At 52.6% G+C, this 19,487-nt stretch overlaps 1 long non-coding RNA gene across 1 annotated transcript; it reads right to left on the bottom strand.

Annotated features, from left to right (window-relative positions):
- Positions 1-668: 668 nt before the first annotated feature.
- Positions 669-9,182, bottom strand: LOC140694886 (uncharacterized). Its single transcript, XR_012070554.1, has 8 exons — positions 9,127-9,182; positions 8,633-8,792; positions 7,451-7,538; positions 5,592-5,720; positions 5,116-5,248; positions 4,675-4,728; positions 4,204-4,400; positions 669-943 (listed from the first exon to the last, which is right to left on the bottom strand). It is a non-coding gene; the product is annotated as an uncharacterized lncRNA (long non-coding RNA).
- Between the last annotated feature and the right edge of the window lie 10,305 nt (positions 9,183-19,487).

Below are 19,487 nucleotides of genomic sequence, written 5' to 3'. Positions count from 1 at the left end.
GGGCTCAGTAAAGGGTTGAGTAGAAGGCACAGACCTGAGGGATGCCCCAGCAATAGGCAGGAGGTAGGGCCTGGTTTATACTGCTCTGGGTGTATCCCAGACTCATCCGAATACGAAATCAGAAATTTGCAAAACAGCAGAGCTGGGGTGGATCATCTACTCCAGACTCCTCACCTTACAGTTAAAAGGGTGGCAACCCTGACAGGCAAAGCAACGTGCTAAAGGCAGAGCGTGGAAGTGGCAGTGCCAGATGAAACGCAGCGTGCAACCCCCGTTCAAGGCCGCTGACTCTGACGACGGGGCCAAGGTTTCCAATGAGGAGAATAAGACAGTGTAAATACTTTGTTCCCCCTAAAACCCCAAATGTTTTTTAAAGGCACAAAAACTCACCTTAACTAGATCTCTTCTGAGGGGGCTCTCTTCTGCTTCTTCGTCTTTCTGTCTCCATTTCCCTCTCTCAGACACAAACACATTCAGTTTTGTGAAAGGGGACTTCCTTCCATACAAAGACAGACTTCACATCTTCAGAAAGATACCTGAGAAAGCACGTTTCTCAATTCAAGTCTTTGTGTGAGTTCTGGGCAACTGGCTTATTTTCTAGAACAATCGGTAGTTACAAAATCAGGAAATCATCTTCCACAAAGGCAGAGTTCTGGTCCGTGTTGATAAAGTTGGGGATGTCACATTTCATGAGTCTGTTCGGCTCCTCCTCTGGCCACCTGCTGCATCTGATGGCTTCCTGGAGCCGAATAACACTGTAAAGGGCTATGGTAGGGATACCAGCTTTGGCCTTGTCCAAGTGGTCCACTTCATTGATGTAGCAGTGAAAGAGGGACCTAGATTCATCATTGCACTGCCAGAGAACACCTTGGGCAGCAGCGGTCTTCCAAAGTCTGACACAAAGCTGTTGAGTCTAAATCTCTTCTCGGGAGACTCTGCATTGCTACAAAGAAAACCAAAATAAAATATTGTTCACAGTGTAGCTCGGTGACCTGAAGAATCATAGTTTTTGCCATCTACTGAGAGTAAATCCCTGCACAGAGCATGCTGACATACACTGGAATTGAAAGACATCACTTCTGAACACATACAATTAAACCCAAGGCAAAATCTAAAGTGAGGGCCCATGGACCATCCTAAAAAGACATCGTTCCCTGAGAATCCTCAATATTGGTGCCTCGCACACCAGTGTTTCTCCGTGGGACACTCAGATCTCTTCATCAGGATTCGTTAAAGTGCTTCTTAAAATGCAGAATCCTGGGGTGCACACCCTCAGAGTCTCCAGAGTTAGCGACTGGTAGTCTGTATTTTCATAGCCACCAGGATAACTAAACATGCTCAGGTTTAGCACCGCAGTCTACATCGGGTCACCTGAGCATCGACAATTCTGTCTCACGGGATGGGGGGTGCCATGTGTGTCAGGGTGCTGTCCTACCCATGTGTCTCCCCTGATTCTCAGAACTGACAGTGCTGCCCCATTGGGCACGAAATACCACCGTTTCACAATGCATACGCAGGGCGCCCGACTGAAAAACAATCAGTGATAGGAGAGGGGACAAAACTCAGCTTCCTGTTACCTTGTTTCACTTACTGTGGGACGAGTGATCAATTCAAGGGTAATAAATCAGTGAATGAGTGAATAACATGACTCGCGTTAGTCCCACGAGTGCCTGGAAGAGCAAGCCTGGGCACATTGAGAACCATAACAGCCCATCTACTTAAATGTCATCCTCCACAGATCTATGTAAAGGTTACTTCCACCCAGGCAGTGACTCCAGAAGGGCAAGAATCATGTATGAACACACTCTCAAATCCAGAACAGAACCTGACAACAATTAGGCTCTGGAGACTGTGTTTAGCGAGTGTGGAATCTCAGTGATTCCAGCTCTTACACCTTGCCTTCCCATCCCACCACACACGATATGGCCCTTATGTCCAGTTCTCCCGGGGCTGGGGCCACGGAACCCATTTATAGGACTGGAAGAATCTGATCATTTAAACCATCCCCCAGATTATCATCAAGAGTCACCTGCATTTCAGGGATCAGTAATCCCAGAAGCTTTGCAGTTCAGGCAGCTGAGGGATTTTTATATCAGCTCTGTCTTCTACTGTGACTGCCTGGGTGACATCAGACAAGGAATTCTGAAAAGCCTGAACTTTTCCTTTCAGGAATAATCTAATTAATAAATCTCGTTGACCACTCAACAAATGTGATGTGAAGATCAATAATTTACACAGGAGTACAACATTCACTAGGTCGTGGATTTAGAATCAGAGGAAAATCATTTTAGAAAGATTGACAGAATGTAGCTTTAATGCGAATTTAAGTATTCTTACCTTTCAGTAAATTATCTTCCCCTACTTATCACTTCACCCAAGTTTACAAGATGTCTGAGAACAGGGATGAGTGTGTCAGCAATCTGAGACCCAATAACCTAAAATGTCACCTAGGAAAAAGAGGGGAGTAACACATTTTTAAAAAGCATGGTGAGGATGGCGGGGCCATCCCCAACCCCAGACTAAGAAGCTCTGAGTAATAGCTTTCCTGCCTGCCTGGGGCATCAGCTGATGTGAAAATCCACCCAGAAACCTCACTGTCCAGCAGCTCTTCCATAACACAGGCTACACTTTCTCAGAATTAAGAATTGCGTCCAGTAACCACTTCGCTGAAGAATAAAGACAAAGGAGAACAAGAGAGTTCTGCCCCTCCCAAGGGAGAGCCCAGACCTCGGGCTGCATGCACTGCGCCCACCTCCCTGGAGAAGAATAAACTGGAGAAGGGCGTTCTGCGAAACTGCGGCAGCAAAGGTTGAGATGGGAACAAATTGACCAGCTGGCCAGGGACAGCCCCCTCCGTCGCTGCCTTGGCGGCTGCCTCAGCCCTCTCAGCCCATCCTGCCCACCTCCGGTGGCTAAGCTGTCAGAGAAATTGCTTTGCGACCTGGAGCAACAGAGGCTGCCCTCAGGCCAATCTGCGGAAAAGATGGGAGCTAAACCCCCAGCTCCCGAGCGGCAGGCTCCATACCCCCGCCAACACCCCGACGCCCCCGCACCCTACCGCAACCCCGGGGAAATATGACCCGAAGAAGTGTGACCTGGGAACGAGGGGCAGCAGAGGCCGCCCCCACGTCAGGCCTGCAGAGAGATTGGAGCTTATCCTCCAGCTCTCCAGGGGCAGCCCCTGTCCTCTCCACCTCCTGATCTCACCGCGCCCACCTTCCAGGAGCAGTCAGACCAGGTGTGGGGTGTCAGGCGAATCTTGCGCCAGAGAGGACGTCCCCAGGCCAGGTCAGGGGAGAGGAGAAGAAGTGGCCCCATTAGGCGGGGCAGCCGGCCGTCGCAACTGCCTCTGCCCCTCGACCACATCGGGCCCGTCTCCCAGGAGCAAGCTGACCTGGAGACAGGCATCCGGCTTCTTGGGCAGCAGAGGACGCCCCCAGGATTGGTCACGGGGAAGAGGAGAGCAAATTGACAGGCTCCGCGCTGCAGGTCTTCTACCCCCGCCATCGCCACCCCCGCACCTTAAAGGCACCGCCCAGGGCGCCCCTCCCCCAGCAGGCTGAGTGGGACAGGTGCGTCTGGTGACCTGGGGCAGGAGAGGCCACTCCCACACCAGGCCATCGGGGAGACGGGAGCCAATCCACCAGCTCCCCAAGGCAGCCCCTACCCCCGCAGCAGCCCATGACCTCACAGTGGCCTCCTCTAGGGAGCAGGCTGACCTGGAGATGGACGTCCGACGAACTTGGGACAACAGGGACCGCCCCCAGGGCAAACCATGGGGGGAAGTGGGAGCAAATGGACAAGTTCCATGGGAAAGCCTGCCGCTGCTGCCACCACCCCCAAAGTACCAAGTCCAACTCCCGGGGTCAGGCCGACTAGGATACACGCGTCTCATAACACAGGGCAACAGCGACCGCCCCCAGGACAAGACGCGGGGAAGATGGGAGCAAATGGTCCGCTCCCCCGCTGCAGGCCCCCGACCACCGCCACCCCTGCACCCTGACTACCCTGCCTCCCGCCCCCAGCAGGCAAAGTGGGACAGGGGTGTCCCGGGACCTGGAGCAGCAGAGGCCGCCTTCAGGCCACGCGGTGCAGACATGGAGCTAATCCACAGTCTCCTCCGGGGCAGCCTCCCTATGCCTGCAGCCACCACCTTACCAGCCCCCTGACCGCACCGCACCCATCTCCCAGGAGCAAGCTCACCTGGAGTCGGACCTGAGGCAAATCTCCGGCGGCAGACGTCGCCCCCAAGCCAGGCCGTGGGGGAGAGAAGAAATGGAGCAACTCCCTGGAACACATCCCCTGCCCCTGCCGCCTCCGCCGCCGCCTCCCAGGAGCAAGTTCATCTGGAGACCCGCGTCCCGCCTCTAGGGCAGCAGAAGCCGCCCCTGGCTCCGCCTCTGGGGAGAGCGGAGCGAATTGATCGGCTCCCCCGCGGCAGCCTCCCTCCCCCCGTGGGTCCCGCACCTTAACGGCCCCGCCCCCACTCCGCACTCAGCAAGCTGAGTGGGACAGGAGTGTCCGGCGACCTGGGGAAGAAGAGGCCGCTCCCAGGCCCAGCAGCCGGGACAAGGCAGCTATTCCACCCGTTCACCAGGGGTAGGCCCGCTCCGCCCCTCTGCCGCTGCCACTGCCTTCTGACCTAACCGCCCCACCTACCAGGAGCAAGCTTACCTGGAGTGCAACATCTGGCGAATCTCCGGCGGCCAAGCCCCACCCCAGGCCAGGCTGCAGGGAAGAGAAGAAATCGATCGGCTTGCCCGGGCAGCCTCCCAACCGCCACCGCCGCCGCCGCAGCCCAAAAGCATTGCAATAGCCTACCGGGGTCAGGCTGACTGCAAGGATGTGCACTTGCCTTCTTATCCTGGCCAGGTCCCTGAGCACCTCCCTGCATCCCTACACTCCCTGCACCTCTGCACCCCTGCTACTCTCTGCAATTCTGCATCCCTCCACCCCCACATCCCCTGAAATGCCTGCGCCCTCCACAGCCCCTGCACCCCTGTCACCAGTTACACTTTTGCACTGCTTACACTCCTGCACCCCTGCATGTCCCACACACCACCTCTTGGGCCTTTGGCAGAGTCTCTGCTGTTAGACCAATGCACAGTGACTCACTCTTTGCCAGTATATGATGCATCAGTGGACGTCAGGGTTTGCCTGCAGGAAGGTACATGTTCCCGGTCACTAGCCTGGGTCACTAGAGTGATCTCTGTGAGGTCACCCAGGACGGGTTCAGAGATGCTGTTCTCTGGGAAGAGAGGAGTTGAAACCGGTCTTGAGGGCAGAGCTGTGCTCACCAGGCCGTCCACGCTTCATGTTTTACACAGGGCTTCGGAGAAGTGAAATGGATCCGGCCAAGTAATACCGGCCTGCTGTGAGCCCACCTCAGTCCTGGGCTCTGAGTCAGACCGACTGGCTCCCTCAATCAGGGCCCAGTTTGGGCACCTGAATGGTCCCTTTGAGGCATCCCAACAGTTCTCAGGATGAAGTCTGGCTGCTTCCACCCCATGGCCCTCCCTCCTACTGTGCTGGCCTCAGGAAGGTTCCTTATATGGGGAAGAAGGCAGCCCACACCCTACCCCACCCCTCACCTTTCTCTAACCCAGGCTGGTGCTCTCTCTGCCCCTCAGAGTCTGGGAAGCCATCCCTCTTCAGTTATGTCCCTTCTGAGATGGACTTGCTTCCACTCAATTCTAGGCGAGGATGCACCATGGAATGCACTGGGTAAGAGAACCAAAATAAATAATTTCTTCTGTGAGGTTGTCTGTTTATCTACTGGGGCTGGGCTGTGTGTAGTTTGCTACAGCTATTGGTGTGAGAGGCTAAAACAGCCTGTGTGTCCTTGTTTTCATCTCCCCGCTGTCTTTGGGTTTTCCCTAGACACTCCTGAGACATTTACTTCTGTTAGTATTATTCCTGTTATTACACACGGGCCCTACTGACATGGAGGTAAGGTGTTGGGGGAGCGGGACAGAGCAGGGCATCTGCAGTCCTGTGATTAGTTCTCATTGAGCCTGTGCCCTGAGCTGTGACCTCCACAAGTGTGTCTCTTTCCCCCCACCCCAATTTGGGTGACACAGAAGGGATTTCCCTTCTCCCAGGTTGGTTAGGCTCTGGTAAAATAATTTCTCATTAAAAAAACAAACAAAAAACAACTTCCCCCAACGAAACAGAATGTTCTGGGTGTATTTCAATACAGTTATTTTCTCCTCTCCAGGCAGGAAGCATGAGGAGTTATCCTCTGACCTTCATTCTGAGAACAGGACACGGTCCTGGATGTAAAATACATGAAAAAGAGCATGGGGCCCCTCTGACTGGCCCCCTGGAGTTGTCACACTCTGATTTCCCCACACTGAGCCTCCTGCTGGCCTCAGGGACCTGTTAAATCTGCCTGCCCCCGGGGTTCTTACAAAAGCAGGTTCTGCCTTGGGAGCTGTGACTCTCCAAGACTGCCCGCTGTTCCCTTTGCAACCTCTCTGGGTTGGAAGCAGCTTTCCCCCTCAGTCTTCTGGGATCTAAGAAGAGCAGTGGGTTTGCAGCTCCCTCAGATTTGGTGTTATTTTCAGGACAGGAGGAAGAACTTCTGAGCTCCACACGAGCTGGACCAGAGGCTGGAATCCTCCCTTCCTCTGCCACCGTGCAATCAGTGGCTGTGGTTCTAGCCGAGTTTCTGAAGATGTGGACTTAAACACACATATCCCAGCCCCCACAGGAGCACACAGTCCCATAAATCCCCCTAGTTTCCACTGGTAACTATGGAGCGGATGGGGACACGGGTTTCGGGACCACAGAGGCCTGACTGCACGACTTGCTCCATGGCCTATTTACGTGGTTGCTCTGGGCCTTGTCTGAAGTGGCTTGCTTACCACACCTGGTACGTGGGAAACACAAAATAAGTACTAGAACCTTCACTTTTTCTCCCTCCAGGGCCTTCAAACGTAGAAAGTAATAAGTGAACTCAGACAGCCTAGTCACCACAATGAGGTCCGTCCAGCCTGGCTCTCCTGAGTGATGGGCACTGACTTGCACCTTAACTCGGAACAGTAGGAGAACTGCCTTCCTCTAACTGGGCCTCTCCCCACACCAGGCACGCCCGCAGCTCAGACGGGGCCAGCTCCCCAACTGAGGTGTGTGCTGGTGGCTTCAGTGTGACCTGGCCCTGCCGGGACATGAACCTGCAGTGAGTGAGGTGGAGGGTCGGGTGGAGGGGGGTCCCTTCTGGGGTGGCAGGGGGCCCGGTAGCACCCCTCCCAGCCTGGTGCCTGGGGCTCCCTAACACCTCCTACAGCTCCTGGGTTGGCTCTGGTCCTGGCCACTCCACACACCCTCCCAGTATCTTTTCATTATGTCCCTTTTCTGCTTTTATCAGCGAGAAGTGGCTTCTGTTGCTTGTTCAGTGAAACAGTACATCGGGAAACCAGACTACTTCTAACATCAGTAAAATACCAACCTCGGTCAGCTCGCCGGGCAGACCGTGCAGCACAAAGGCCTGAACAGGGCTGTGCGAACGGCTTACGTGAAGGGTCCTCAGCATCTGTCTTCAGAGATACAGAAGCTGATGGTTCAGGTAAAACCTCAGGGTGGGATTGAGGAATCCAAAGCTGGTTGGTTTCAAAGGCTAACTGGTCAGACCAGACCCCTGAGCTGTGGTCAGAAGCCTGGCTCAACGTCACGCAGACTCAGCGCCCTAAGTGCCGGGTGGGTCTGGTGCTGTTCCCTTTGCAGGCTCTCGTTGGGGATTCACTGTAGCCCCTTAAATACAGCAGAAATTCCAACCCCATTAGCCCCCACCCTGAGTGTTCCATGACACAAATCCCGGGAGTGTTTAATTTTCATCTTTGTTTAGGAGGATGAAGGTGGTTCAAGAGAAGACATAAATTCACACTTAGTGACACAAGGTCACAGCCAGTACTTCCTCCACGGAGAGCTATGTGCTCCCACAGTGGTGGCTGGGGGCTGGGCAGAGACCCTCTGCTGGTCCCAGAGGGACTCGCTCATCTGGCCACAACTCATGGGTTGGACAGAAGATCCAGAGGGTGACAGAGCATCTTTCCTGGGAATTTGGAACTGACACATAGAAATCAAGTTCACTCATCTGGAGTTTGGCGGAGGGGAGGGGTGGTGGTTGGAAATCAAATGAAACCAGAGCATGAGAGAAACTTAGAAGTGAAAGAGCGAGAGACAGAGAGACTGAGCTTATGAGAGCAAATAGTCAGAAAGAAGGCAAACAATCAGGGGACAGAAGAATTCCAGCTCCTGACTGTGTAGTCTGTCCCAGCCCATCAATGACCCCGCGAGATGTTTAATAACATTCCAGTTTTGCAGATTAGGAAACAGGCTGAAAGAGGTGGGGGCTGGGTTTGGGTGCACAGTTAATTCAATTGCCACTGGACCCCACACTTCCCATTGCCTGAAGGCACCCTAATCCTCACTGGGACCCCTGTGGTCCCCTGACAGCCCAGCACCCTGATCAAAGGGACCCTGCGGGAGTGGGAACCCCTCTTGAGTGTGGAGAGTTCCCTGCCCCGAGATGCCATGCATCAGCAAGCTCCCGCTCACCCCAGGTTAACATCAGCCCAGCTGTACAGTCTCCCAACCCGCTTCCCTCCCTGCCAGGCACCCCCATCCTTACCACCGAGTGTACTGCAGGAATTCAGGCACAGGGATGCCCAAATCAACACGAGCCCACCGGCTATAGAAACAGCAGACTCCCAGCCCCACCTGGGTTGTGAGGGGACAGAAGGTGTCCTCAACTTTCATGTGTCTAAAACAATCTTCTTCAGCTGGAGGTTCTAGAGAAAAATAAAAGGTCCAAAACATAGTTCGGTGAGGAATTCCTCCAAGGACCTGACTCCAGTGTCTACAACCATGTGTACCTACCCCCGGAATTGGGGTGAAGGTGGATTATTGATCAGCACAACCCCTGGTGGCCCAGCTCCTTGGCTTGGCTGCCCAGAGGGGGCTGGGGGAATGGGTAAGGCCAGGGCACTCAGGAAAAGCACAGAGGACCTGACCTCTCCCTTCTGCACTCGTAAACCCTTCCCCAAATCTCAAGGCATTGGACAGAGATCCGCCACAATAATGAGATGCTCCCATCTCTTCACTCACTCCTGTCGGTTCACTTACATGCTGAGCATCCACTGGGTCCCAGGACAAGACACATAGAATGGCTGATGGGACAGTCTTGGTCCTTCCCCATGGAACCTGTTCAATCAGATCAAAGAATGATCACTTATAAAGAGTTTCTCAAAATTATACAGAGACCAAAGACCAACTGCAGAGTGAACCAAATTTAAAAATATATATGAAGATCCCCCAGTCTCCCCGCCTAAGGTTAACAGCATAAAGCAAAAAGTTCTTGCCTTTAATCAGCAGGGAAGTTGTCACCCCCTCTCAGGTGGAAAGGAGAGTTATTCTTTGAGCACGTCACAGAAGTGCTCCATCGGATTGGACCAGGGCATCTACATTCATTCAGCAAATGTGTATAAGCTCCTACTACATACGGGAATCTCCTAACTAGACCGTTCCCAAGGCTCTCGGGCTTTATCAGTCAACAAAATAGACATGACTCCCCATCACTGGGGGCTCAGAATTTTAGCAGAGGAAACAGGCAGCATGTTGGGGTAGCAAGAGTTTGGAAAAATTTTTAAAAAAGAGTGATATGAGCAAACTCGGGTGATGGCGGTGGGGTGGGAGGCAGGCAGGAGAGAATAAGGCAATCCTGGCAGATCTCACGGAGTAATGAACTTGAAGCAGAATAGATCCGGAGGAAGAAGGAAGAGCCGGAGCCAGAGGCCCCCAGAGTGAGGGGGAGAGTGTGGGCAGAGAGGCAGAGCACGCCGGGTCCTGAGGCCTTTGTGACGACTTTGGCTCCTAATGACATGGTGACCCGTTTAGTGAGTTTTGAGGGGAGGGGTGATGTAGTCCAACTTATGCTTTTGTGTTTGTGTTTTTTGGGGGGAAGTAATTTATTTATTTTAATGAATGTGCTGGTGATTGAACCCAGGATCTCAAGCATGCTAAGCATGCGCCCTACCACTGAGCAACACCCACCACCCCCAATGTATGTTTTTACAGGCTCCCTCTGACTCTGTGTGGATGAGAGATTGTAGGAAAGCAAAGATGGAAACAGAAGGCTATTGGTATCCAGGAAAGGCTGAAGGTGGCTCTTAGGAGGGCGGGGAGCAGAGAGCAGGTATTTAATTAAGACAGAATATCCAGAATTTTCTAACAAGCTGGATTTGCTGTCTGTGAGTGTAAAAGAAAGAGAGAGAAAGGACATGGTTCCAACATCTGGGCCTGGACAATGGGAGGGATGTCCTCTCCGGATGGGAAAGGGGATGGGAAAAGGTGGGGCTGAGCAGGTGGAAAGGGGCTGGTATCAGCTCAGTTCTTCAATGTCATGGTTAAGGGGTGTGTTACATATTGCCACAGAAGTGCCTAATAGGTAGAGGAATCTGTTTTCTTTTTCTTTTTAACATTTAAAAAATATAATTAAACATATTAATTGTATTATGTGAATGATTTGGGAATTTTGTTTCATGCCAAGTTATATGTTATATATAGCCAAATGGAGCATATATCAAAAAGGGGAGAAATGAGGGCTTTCACATAAACTGACTGTCCGTAACGTAGGTAAAATTTCAATAAAACCAGTCTTCAGGGCAAAAACCTCATCTCGGTGTTACATAAAAATAAATGAAAAACGACTATGTTGATGTACCATTATTTCATGTTACATAATAGCCCCAAACTAACAGTGTTTAACTATGAGGCTTGTAGAAATACTATTCGCTTTATTCACATAAATACAGAAGTGCAGAAATGTTCTAAGGTAGAATTAGCATCTTAGTGGAAATAATACATATTTGAGCATTTTACATGATATATATGTACTGATTCAAAATTTGGAAAAGTAATTTCATAGTAGAACATATGTATGAATGTGAAAGCAAGATGAATGAAAGGAAAAGAATGTGATGTGAGTCTCAGGGATAAAGGCTCAGATGGAAAGGGGAAATCAGGGAATTTTGGAGAAATCGAGAAATTGATGGCATGCCAATTTCCAAGGCTGGGTTGCTTCCACCAAAGGAATAGCAGAGAGAGAGAGGAGAGGCCCAGGAACCCACCCTGGGGAACACCCACAGTATATGTTTGGAAAAAACAGGAGACATTGGCAAAGGACCAGCCAGCAGGCCAAAAGCAGAAACAGACAGAGAGATGGGCTGGGGGTTGAGTGAAGCAGGAACACGGGGTAGGAGGGATGGAAGAGCTGGGTCAAATGCTGCCGAGGGGCCAAGCATGATGAGGAGTCAAAATTGACCACTATATTTAGCAACATGGGGTCACTGATGGCCTTGACAGGGCAGTTTCCATAGAGCGAGGGATCAGGCGAAAAGCCAGAATGGGTGTAAAAGGGGATGGCTCAAGAGAAGATGCAGACAGTGAGTTTAAACAACTCCTTAAAGATTTGCTGCAAAGACACAGGGTGGCAATTGGTGGGGGTGAATTAGGGTCAAGGAGTGCTGTTGGTTTAAGAGGATGGACGTTTATATACTGATGGTGCCAACTAGCAGGAGAACAAAATAGATGAGGCAGTGAAAGAGAGGATGGTTTTGGGAGTGACAACCCAGAGAAGATGGGAGGGATGGGGCCTCGGGGACTTTTGGAGGAACTGGCTTTCGATGCCACTTTTAATAAGCGGTGGGGCACCGAGAGTGAGGTCACAGACATCAGAAGGCGAGCGGATGTGCTGGGAGTTGCTTGTGAAATTTCTCTTCTGTTGGCTTGTTTGCTTGTTCAAAGTAGAAAACTAACCTTACCAGCTGAGGAACAAGGAGGAAGAAAGAGTTACTGGAGCCATGAGCAGAAGATAAGAAAGAGCCTTCCAGGGAGAATGGGACAGTAAAAAGGGCAGGGGGAGGCGGGGGAGTGCGCTCCCAGAAAGTTACATTTTCTCTTTGACGTCCCCAAATGTGTGACGTGTTATTACCCTTCCTGCTGTCTACAAAATAAAAATTAATTATGGTTCAGAGGAAATGCTATTTCATTCTAAGAGGCTGCCTGTTTCTCAGGAATGGTCATCTTAAACTGCAAATATTACAAACAATGTTGAAAAGATGAACCTGTGTACCTAAAATCCCCTATTTTCTATTAATCTGTTTACTACTTAGTTCCCCTATCAATAACACATAACAAATACTGCCATGATGGAGGTACATCGATGCTTAAAAGGAAATGAGATCTGTATCCTTTTGCTAAATTCCATGGCTTCCTTAATATGCAGTTCCACTTGGAATTTAGGAATGTCTGGTATAAGAAGTGAGAAACAGTTTGAGAAAATCCCGACTCAGAATTATACATCACAACCACATCTCACAAGTATATACAGCCGTAAAAAAGTTTAAAAGCAAAACTCCGTAACTACTCTTAAAGACCTTTGCAAACCTGGGCCTGCCAAGATGTTTCCAAACTGGAAAGGAACTCCAATCTCTTGCCTGGTACCGGACCAGAGGCTGGCCAGCCTTTTCTGTAAAAGCAAGAGAGTAAATATTTTCAGTTTTGCAGATCATTTTGTTGTAACCATGCAGGTAGGCAATAAGAAAGCTAAGAGCACTGGGAGATAGGAAACAAACGGGCATGCCCACACTCTCCCTTCCACTCAGGGCAGCTTCTCTGTGGTGGGGAGCTTTGCCACAATCACTTGCTTCTTTTTTCCATTGGTTTCTTTGTTTCCACCTTACTGCTCGAGCTCAGAACTTCAGGTGGGCCTGGTCCTTCAGCATCCATGCAGAGAAGGCTGAGCGGGGTTGGGAAACCCACCTGATGGAGAAGAGAGATTACTGGGAGGGACATTGTGGAGGCCACCATGACACGAGACAATCACACCTTCCGGGGTGAAAGGGAACGAAGACAAGGGAAGGACACAGTAGTGGGACCCCTAGGTCGCCTGCCAGGCTTGTTCTCCCTCCACGGCAACCATGGGGGCCTGGGGGGTGTTGGGCTTCAGCTACGGTGATTAGGATGAAGGGACTCAATATAAAGGACCCTCCAACTTCTCACTAGGTTCCAAACGCAGCCCCTCTAATTCCACCCTCTGAGTTTCTGGAACTCTGCTGGAAGAATACATGAGCAGGCCAGAACCAGAGCCCAAGCCAAACATGACAGGGGCTCGTGGGGCTGTAACCCCATGCTCAGTGGTCGGGGACTCCTTGCAAATCTGCAGAAATCCCTGTTCCACCTCATTCCTGGGAGAAACCCCAGATCTCCTCCTGCTCTGTCTGTTCTTCTCTTGAGGCTATTGTCCTGGAGGGATGCTGAGTCCTTGAACCTGGTCCTCCAAACGTACATAAGCAGCCTGTTCAATAAAAAAAATTATGCACTTTTTCACATTTGCCAGTTTTTTGATTCCAGAAAGGCTGTGGGACTCATTCTCACAGTCTCCTGTGCCCCCACCACATGGTGGCCCTCTGCTCATGTAAACACGATTTCCCACAACTGCACCCTGCCTCCCAGCTTGTCAGAGGGGAGTGTCCCACAAAGACACAGGTGTTTGTGAGGATCCTGTCCCCCAGCAGAAAGCCTGCTCCTGGAGCCACGGACAGGGATCTGGCCTCCTAAGCCGCTCAGCTCTAATTCAAAGCCTAAAGTGGAGGCCCCGAACATTGCTGAATGACTTTCTGAATCACCTGGACTGGAGGGGACTGATTTTCTTTCCAGGAATGGAGGTAGCGCAGCCTCCATTTTCAGGGCTGACCTTGACGATGGATCTAGTTCCCCCGACTGCACCGCAGGAAGGAGTGGCCCTTCCATCCCACAGGTTGGAGACCCAACCCAAGGGAGTACTGAAGCAGTGCATTGCTGCCAGGTCCAGCATCCCTGCAGAGTGGCCTCTGCCCTTGAATGACCCCCTTCCCAGGGCCTTTCTTGCCCGGACACCACCACACCCCAGGCTGTGCCAGAGCTCTGGGGCTCTGCGTGTCCAGGGCACACAGGTGGCACCTGAGCCAGGTGTCCCCTGGGCCTCAAGGGAGAGAGGTCTGCTTCTGCATCAGGGGAAGGTGACCCCACAAGGCTGGCAGGACACTCTCAATATGGACCTCCAGGAGCCCTGGGAGCAGTTTCCCTGCAGGTGTTAAGAGCCATCATCAGGAGGGCAGGCCCCTCTTTATGCAGACCATCCAGCAGTGCTGGGCCCACGTGCTGACCTCAGAAATCTACATGCCCCCAGGATACCCCAGGCAACCTCACAACTTCGTCACTTGGTGACCTGGGTACCACGAGCTCCTTGGCCATCCCATGAGGGTGGTCCTTGCAGGCATGGTCTCCAGGTTCTCCCGTTGAGAAATCCCCCTGGGTTTCTGTGGTCACAGAGCAGACACCAGAAGATTCTAGTCCTGCAGTGACCCCCACAGCAGTCAGCTCCCCTGTGCATGTCCAGGGACAAATGACAGCAATTTATTGCCAGGTACCGTGATGAACAAGGGGGTGGGATTCCATACTAAATTCAGGATCCTGGTAACTCACTCTGCACCCCAAAAAGCTTCCATGAGAAATGTGTGTATTGGGATGTCTGTGCCCCTAGAAGAGCTGTTCCTGAGGGTTCCTGGGACCCTCCAGCCCCTCTCAAGGTTCTCAGATCCTGGGTCTAAATTTTTATCTGCCTCTTTTGGTGTACGGCCACCTGTGTCTCGTGGTCATGGGTCACTTTATTGCATGACTTGGCATGTTCTTAGTGCTCGTCCTCCACCCCTGCACTAGACTCCCAAGATGTTCCCACTGACCCTTGGCTCCCTGGGTGGCTCAGGGGGCCCTAATTCTGCACCCTTCACTCTCCTCCTCTACCCCCACCTCTGGGGCCACCCCTAGGTGGACTTGGAGGTGTTTGTAAATGAGTCTTACACAAGGACATGTCTGGACAAAGCAGGACCCCACCCCCGGAAAACTCACCTGCTCCCTTCTCAGAAGAGGACCCCACAGCCCCACATTGCCTCCCAGGGGTCTACTCAGGACACAGTCCCCCAGTTCTGGGCAAGGTGTCTCCCTGGAATCCTTGCTTCCAGGAAGAGTCTCTCTGTCCTTCTTCAGAGTTTAGAGGTGTTCCCATGTCCCTGACCACCAAGATGCCCAGCAAAGTCCCTTCAGTGACCTGGAGAGACAAGGAACTTATGTGGCCACAGGTCTCACAGGACACACCTGCTGGGACCCCAGGCTAAAGGGCTGTCCTTCTGCATTCTCAGGTGTGGCTCCCGTGGTAACTTTTTGCAGGGGGCCCAAACGGGGAGTGTGGCCCAAAGCAGTTCATGGGGCTCTCTGGGCAGGGAAGACGTGGGCCAGGTGGCCTTGCCTGGTTTCCCTGCTGGGCCACTCTGAAAACCCCCGCTCCTCTGGCTGTGGCTGGAGGCCCCTCAAACCTCAGGGCGGGGCTCTTTCTCTCAGCCTCCACTGACTCCAAAGCCACGCTGGTGCTGGCGAGGGGAAAGAGCTTTCTTGCCTTCTTTTGGCCAAGTTGCCACAGGTGGATGCTGCGGGGAGCTGGAGAGAGAGGTAGCACTTGCTCAGATGTGAGTGGTTAAGCAATTTGACACCCTGTCAACTAGCCTTAAACATTGGAATGAGGTCTTTCCCGGTAAAGCTGGAAGTTACTTTCAGTAACTTGTCTAAAGATTTCTTTTTTTTTTCCACTTAAAGACTCATAAAACCTCTCCCAGGTCATTCCTGGTATGGACCATTATCCAGGGATCAATCAGGAAATGCAGGAGGAGAGGGGTGGGGGTGGGGGAGAGGGGAGGTTAGATCAGAGCCCACGGAGAGGAGATGCCCCTCCCAGGAGCCTCACACTGGGCAGTGGCTTCTGGCATCCAGCTCTCCTGTTCTCAGGCCCATTCCATCTGCGGGGTTTTCCAAAAACATAATGGTGGAAGGGCCATGGAGGACACCTAGAACTTCCAGAATAGACAGGGGGAGCAGAGTTACCATGCTGGCCCTGGGTTTGGAGACAGACCTGCAGTGGAGACCACAGGCTTCTGAGAAGCCAGTTTCGAAATAAAGGCAGTATGCACTGGAATACCCGGCTCGAGAGAGTGCTTCATCATAGACATGTAATTTACATAGTTCTCACCACTAAATTCTGTGTTCCCAACACGCTACATGAATGACGGCTTCAACACACATTCATTTCTGAGATGTGAAAAAGTGTAGAGCCGCTCTTTCATCCTGCATAATGGGCATGGCTACACTTAAGAACACTTACCAAGATTTCTCAGCAAGAGCCAATTTCGAAATAAAGGCAGTTTGTGCAGGAAAACCCTGTTGGAGTGAGGGCTTCCCCATACACATGTAAGTTATAGAGTTCCCCTCACCATGAAACGCTGTTCCCAACATGCTACATGCATGAAGGCTTCGACACACATTCAGTTCTAAGCTGTTAGCATGTGGAGAGCCGCTCTTTCATTCAGCACAAAAGGCATGGTTACACCCAGGAAGATTTACCCAGATTTCTCAGCTGCTTCCTTCAGCCAGATTCAAAATAAAGGCAGTTTGTGCTGGGAAAGCCTGTTGGAGCGTGTTCAGAGCTGTTTCGGGCTCTGTCCCAGCTGGAGGGTGCAAAGCCCAACCTCCAGAAAGAGGGACCAGGACCCCACCCGCCAGGTGGTGTTGCCTTTGTAGGGGAACAGTGATCTTTGGGTAAGATATATTGCGGCTCTCTCTAAAAACTGCTTTGACTTAAGTTTGCATCCTAGTCACCAGTTCCAGGACAACAGAAAAGGCATACCCTACATCCCTTTGCACTCAACTCTTCCCAAAAGAGCAAATATTTGTCCATGAAAATACCAGCTGCTCTTCTAAGGCCCACTAAATACCCAGCAGTGTGGGCGGTGCACTCTTGATCAGGGACAGGTGGAGAGGGAACAGCGGTCCTCCAGCAGGCTTGGCCTGGTGTGGCAGCTGCGCTGTGGGTGCGTGGTGGGGAGGGAATGCAGGGCATCCTGTTTGAGGGGCCTCTGTGCACGCCTGCATTATAGTCTGAGGTTTCATACAAAGGCTCCAGGCATCCTAACTGGTCAGATACAGCCCCCACCCTTGGGCTGGAACCACCAGGAGATAAGTACCTGTAACAGGGACGGTGCCTGGTGTGGGGAGAGGTCATGGGACCCTCCGGGGGCAGGGGCGGTGGTGCTGGGGAAGGCAGGGGATGCAGTGAAGGGTGGAGGGAGCAGGGTCCTTTGCTTGGGGGTGCGAGTTCTTTGGGAGACCACAGGGAATGGCACACATCATCCCCACCCTATACCCCAAATTCCTAGCCCTGCCAACACAGGGGCTGCTCTGCACCCTCTCAACGTGGCTCTCCTGTAAGACCGCACCCAACCAGGCATCTGGCACCCTGCCCTACCTCCCCTCTTGGGACAGATCCCGTCTTCTTGGAAACTGCCTAGCAGCGCGTATTCAAGGCCGGCAGCCGGCCTGGCGGATCTGCACTTCAGGTGCCCTACCTGGCCAGCCGTGCCTGCCTGGGCTCAGTCCTCTATCTTGCCCACCGGTAGCCTGGGTCCACTTCCGGTGCAAGCGGAGGCCGCGGAGCCCAGGCAGAGCCCCGCACACAGACAGGTGAGGGTGCCCCCGCCCCGCTGCCCCGCCGCCGCGCCCACTGTTGGCAGCATTGGCCCAGCCTCCGGCCGGTGCCACCTGCAGCTGAGGACCTCCGCGCGGCCCCGCCCGCCCCGGCCCCACCCAGCTGCCCCATAAGCCTCCCCCCACCCCCGTCCTGGCCGCGCCCTTGCTCCCATTGGCTCCGAAAGTTCTGCTCTCGCACGTCTAGCCTCGGGAGGACGCAGACGCAAGCGCTAGGGGAGGGCCCCGCGGCGTTGCCATGGATAAAGACGCCGCGCTCCTCGCGGGCTGGCGTGCGCTTCTGGGGCAGGCAGCGGGCTCCGGAAGTGTGCAGCTGCCCGGGACCATGGCGGTGTTTGCTGCTGGGGATGGCGGCTTGCTTGGCCGGGCCACTAGTTCTGGCCGCGTCAGTCGGCGGCCGACATCCTTTCTGGGGCGGCGTCTCACAGACGGTAAACGTACGGCAGCGCCGTTGGCGGGGCCAGTGGACATGGACCGGGGTGGGATCCGGGTTGGTGTGGCGGCCGGGGAGGGCTGTGGTGCCGGGGAGCGGGTTGGGGCGGGGGGGACAGGGCTGGGGCACAGCCTCCGGCTTTCCTCCCCCTCGGGCTCTGGGGCTTGGACCGCGACTCCGGGTAGCCCTGCGTGGCCGCGGCCTCCCAGAACCCCTGGGAAGGGCAGGTGGAGGACCCGTCTTTTATGAAGCGGGGCCTTACCCGCGTTTTGAAGAGCCCCAGAATCAGATGTTGGAATAGGGTGGTTTATCAGCCTTGTATATCAGCAGGGAAATTTCAGTTCCATCCAGATGTTGGCTCCTTCGCTAAAACTCAGGAATAAGACAAGGGTCAGTGTCAATTAGCAGTTATCTAGGGCTTGACTCAAAATAGACTGTGCGGGGTGTAGAGATGGTAGATGGGCCCTCCCTTTCAAGGTTGGTAGTCTTCTGGGATTAGAGGCCTCAGTTGAGGATTACATCCTCATCTGCAGTAATGGAGGTTGTGGGAAACATTAACACAGAGAAGGGAGGGGTGTTGCTGCGGTAACTCATTAAAGAAGCCAGGACACTTGCCTGGCTCTTGTGTAGGAGAGTCTCGCCTAGGGTAGGGCAGCAGTTATCAAAGTGAGTCCGAGGCCCCTGAGATGCAAGACTATTTTCGTAGGAACGCCGGGAAGTCACCTGCCTTTTGCACACTCTTGCACTCCCGAGTTTCCTGTGGGGTTTTCCAGGGAAAACCTAGTCTGTGATATCACAAAACAGGTAATGTAGAGGCAGATAGAATTAAGCTCTCACCAGTCCAAAAGAGATTCTCAGAAATTAAAATCACTGCTATTCCTCTCATTAATGATTTTTGTTTAGAAAAATATACTTATTTTTTGCTTAAGAGTATTAATGGTATCATGTAGTAGGTTGTTATTATTTTTAAGTGAACTCATAAGCATTTTTTAAAGTTCTTATTTAACTTCTAACACAGGAACTATTGATAGATTTAACCCACATAAACAGCAGCCTTTTGAAGTCCTCAGTATTTAAGAGTGTACAGGGGTCTTTAGGCCAAGAAGTTTGAGATTCCCTGGAGAACGGGTGCTCAGGTACTAGTCAGGTGCTTAGCGTTGATAGACAGATGCCAAGATGTCTTCTGCATGTGCTCCCGGACTCGAAATAATTGGCCACACAGAGATCGGTGGGCAGTGCCTCCACTATACAAACCAGAAGCTGCTGAACGTGTCTTGAGTCTAGGCCATGTGCTGTGCAGAGATTCCCATTGTATCTGTTCTATCTAAGCCGGGATTCCTGTGCAGAGACCTGGCTCTGAAGACCCGCTCTCCTTTGCTCCCTGCCAGGTACCTTCTGTGTTATGTCAACCCTCCGGAGGGCT

The sequence above is a fragment of the Vicugna pacos genome, unplaced genomic scaffold, assembly GCF_048564905.1.
Source record: "Vicugna pacos unplaced genomic scaffold, VicPac4 scaffold_107, whole genome shotgun sequence".
In the NCBI taxonomy this organism is placed as follows: Eukaryota; Metazoa; Chordata; class Mammalia; order Artiodactyla; family Camelidae; genus Vicugna; species Vicugna pacos.
The sequence above is the reverse complement of the archived record's forward strand: the minus strand, read 5'-3'. Positions and strand labels throughout refer to the sequence as shown.